Source organism: Alexandromys fortis, unplaced genomic scaffold (genome assembly GCF_014885135.2).
Source record: "Alexandromys fortis isolate MF-2015 unplaced genomic scaffold, M_Fortis_MF-2015_v1.1 scaffold_17, whole genome shotgun sequence".
Lineage (NCBI taxonomy): Eukaryota > Metazoa > Chordata > Mammalia > Rodentia > Cricetidae > Alexandromys > Alexandromys fortis.
In genome coordinates this window covers 2548508-2552690 of record NW_026067896.1, presented here as the reverse complement: position 1 = coordinate 2552690, position 4183 = coordinate 2548508, and positions in this window count along the sequence as shown.

The following is a 4183-nucleotide window of genomic DNA, read 5'->3' as shown; positions in this document are numbered from 1 at the left end:
GAGGAGGAGGAAGGAGGAAGGAGGAAGGAGGGAGGGGCGAAGGAAGGAAGGAAGGAAGGAAGGAAGGAAGGAAGGAAGGAAGGAAGGAAGGAAGGAAGGAAGGAAGGAAAAAAGAGCAATGTTTGGGGAACGCGTTAGGAAGACTGCAGACGGGAAGTCCGCCACACCACATTATTCAGGGCAGTTTCTTATAAGAAGAGCAGTAAAGAAATTGCAATTTATGCCATTTAGAGGCGAACCGCCCTTCCATCTGGAGTGGCTGTGGAATGAAAAGCACCCACAGGAGGGAGGGGGAGCGGGCTCCAGGTCTGCCGTGAAAAGGCTGCCTGGATTCGGCTAGTCACAAAAAACAGCCGGGGGCGGAGAGAGGGAGCAGAAAGCCACCCCGTGAATTCCAGATTGCGGTTTACGCTTTTGTGTCTTGTGAATGCTCTTTTCCAGGGGTCCAGCCCAGAGCTCAGCCGCTGGAAGGGAGAAGGAGCGAGAACATCAGTTACTGCCTGCCAGGATGATGGATAAAGAAAAGCCAGTCCATCCGAGGATGAGAGAATCCTTCCTTAGGGCAAGGGAGAAGTCACCAGGGGCAGGGGTGAACTTTATCAACCCAAATGCCACACCAGCCGTTTATTCCTGTTCTGAACCAGGGAGGTGACTGTCACCCCAGTATGCTTCAGGGCCCCTTGAACCGTTAGAATTACCCAAACCTAGTAGGATACAAGAAGTGGGATCCAGCTACTGAGAATCCGGACACATTCCAGCACTACCAAACCCTGAAGATTCTGTTGTGTTAGCTAAGGAATGTCTCCAGGCTGACCTTCTAGGCGGTGAGAGGAGCTAGAGACTGGGGCAGGAGGAGCCAGGGGCACTTTCTTCTAGGACCTTGGCCAGGGGGAACCTAGAAGCAGCCCTTCCTGCCTGCAGGGAATGTTTAGCTGGACTCTCCACACTCCCCAGATCTGTTTAAGTTTGCTGGGGTTCTCCTCCCACCAGCCAGGTGAACACCAGCACTGGAAGGCTGCCGGCTTCTTTGCCCGGTTAGGTTCACCTCTGCCTCTGGCAATCTTGCCAGTCACACTGCCTCTGCCTGCTTTAGAGAGTGATGCACCCGCTCAGCTCGCTCTGGGGAATGAAGACCAACAAGCGCTGGTGCTTCTCAGCACCAGGACTAGCCTATAGGTCAGCTTTACCCACACAGACTGCTGTTAAACTTGCCTAGAAGGGTTCCTTTAAAGCGGCTTCCCTCAAGGCCAGATGATAGGAACAAAGCAAGATTATGTTGCAAAATGTATTTGAAAGCAAAACCTTCCTAGCATTTTTTTTAACCTTGCAAATATCTCCAGAATGTCTGTGCTGACAGGACTGTGTGGGCTGCCTGCTCCATCCCGGAAAGGAAGGCGGGTGCTCAGAAGGCTTAGTGGAGTGAATTAAGGGGAAGGAGACTTCTTTTCTCAACGTCCACTAGCCGGTGTTCTCACATTGCGCCTGAGCAGACTCTGGCACCAGTTGCTGCTCCTGTCTGCCCTCTGTTTCCAGGAGATCTTCAGGACGGGAGTCTTCATTTATATGAGACAAGATGTATCAAAGTGGTGTCTGGGTTGGGGGTGGGGGAATGGCTCAGGACTGGTGATACAGCTTGCTTGGCTTCAGCAAGATCCTGGATTTGAGTAACCCCGGCCAACCCTTAAAAACAAACAAAACCTGCTACTGCTAATCAAGGAACATGAATATTTTCTTCCTTCCCTCCTCCATCTTTCTCCCCTCCTTCCCTCCTTCTCTCCCTCCTTTCCTCTCTTCTTTCCTGACAGGATCCCACTTTGTGGCCCTGGCTGCCCTGTAACTCACTCTATGGGTGGTTCTCAACCTTTCTAATGTCTCAGCCCTTTAAATACAGTTTCTCCTGTTGTGGTGACCGCCCCCTCCCCCCCCAGCCATAAAATTATTTTCGTTGCCTTCATTAGTTGGCCAATGACTATACTGGGTGTTCAGACCCAGCACTGAGCCTTTCTCAGGGTGAGCTTTTAAGCACAAAAACCCTGTTCTGGGCTGACATACTTCAGTTAACAAGAACAGTTAGCCGGAGGTGGAACTAGGTTAGGACATTTCGAGACTTTCCCAGGACTATATGGACTTTGATGGATTCGGGCTTTGTTTCAGTTTGGCAGGAGGTGCTGAGTGTTGCAGCCTGGATGGCCCTTCCACCATGGAGTCAGTTGTGCTGTCTGGGGCCCTGTTACAGAAGACACAGTGGAGCCTGAGCAGTTGAAGCTTGCACAGGTAGAAGAGCGGGGTTTCTGGAGGGAGGCAGCAGACAGATTATAATCTGACTGGAAGGAATGGTAAGTCTCCCGGTAGTTATGGTCCTCTCTGCCTGGGCCAAGGGTCAGATGCTCATTTCTTTTCTTCTTGTGGAAAAAAAAAAGATGCCCTAGATGAGTGGGGTCCTCAGGCAGGAAACCTGGGCCTGCATCCTGCAGTGCTTCTCAGTGTAGCTATGAGGGGCTACTGCGAATAGTCCTGACAGGGAGAGGGACCACAGCTGAATTATAAAGGTGTCAAACTTCCAGCTGCTGCCTTGCCCTCCTCCCCCCTGAACGGATACAAAGGCCTGGCAACTTGAAACAAAGACCTTGCCTGCTTGTATTTTTCCCCTATCTGTGGCAAGCTCCCCCTACCAACCTGTCCAACAAGTTCAAGGCCAGTTCCAGACCAGCCTCCTGGTTTTTGTTCTAAATGATCAACCCTAAATTAGGGGACAAAAATCCTTAACCCCTTCCACCTTCCAGCCTGACTCGTAAGTACCCTTCACACGAGCTTCTCTGGGAGAAAGACTCAGGACCCCGAGCCACCATGATCGAGCCCTGAAGTGGGAAAGCATTTGGAGAAATTAGCAGCATAGTCACAGACAGACATCGTGGGGTCTCGAAGGGAAAGAAAGCCTTTCCTTACAAACCCAGAATAGCAAGAGTCAGGACACAGTGCTTCAGACAGCAACAATGGGCCCTGAGGGGAGAGACACACCTTTCTATTCCGGAGAACAAAGAGGCTCTCTGACTTTGATGGGGTCGCAGGGATGTGGACAGGTTTCATACCCATCTGCCTGGAATCACGGAGGCAGCAGTGGGTGGGACCGTGAACACATCCAGCAGCTGCCAGAAGGAGCAAGAATGGCAAGGCACGGCACAGCACAGCAACTCCGTCTGCAGAGGGATGTAGCCTGATTTCTGGGAGAGGAGAAACAGGCAGCGAGAGTGTCTCTCGCCTAACTGGGAGATGGCTCAGTGCAGCCAAGGTGTCCTCCATCTCCCAGAAGCTGTTTTCCTGAGGCAGGTGTTACTCGGTCTTGTGAAGCAATGGGATCTCTGCTAACAATGTTCAGGCAGCTTTGGGCTCCACAGCAAGCATGTACGAATCTGTTTTTTGTCTTACTATCTTTTAACAAGAATGATGCCCTTATCTGTCAGTGGGCACATCGCTGCAAGACAGCCTTGTTTATGCTCACCTCGTCTTGAATCTCAGTGAAATAAACGCAGGTTGGTACACAGTCACCTCACTGTCCCCAGCCAATACTTGGCTATGCCGCTATGGTACTGTCTGCTTTGGGAGCCTCAGCAAGTGCTCACCGCATTCGACATGTCCTCGTCACAGTTGGTGGCCAATACATCTTCCACATAGCGAGCATCTATGGTGTGCTCTGGGCGCAGAGACCAGGTTTCTGTAGATGGAGATTATTCTCTATCCTGCTGGTTCCACTGGACCGGTGTCTCTCCATTCACCGGGTCCCCACTTTTGACCACTCTGAGGCTTAGTATCAGTTACAGTTGTTTGGCCAATGGCTTAGGCTTCTTATTGTCTAGCGCTCTCTATACATTAACCCATTTCTTTTTTTTTTTTTTTTTTTTTGGTTTTTCGAGACAGGGTTTCTCTGTGGTTTTGGAGCCTGTCCTAGAGCTAGCTCTTGTAGACCAGGTTGGTCTCGAACTCACAGAGATCTGCCTGCCTCTGCCTCCCGAGTGCTGGGATTAAAGGCGTTACATTAACCCATTTCTATTCATCTGTGTAGTACCACGTGCTTGTGGTTTACTGGATATGTCCTGGCATCTCACTTCCCAGGCGGCTACATGGCTTCTCTCAGATTCCGCCTTTTCTCTCTTCTTCTTTTTTTTTTTTTTTTTTTTTTTTTTTT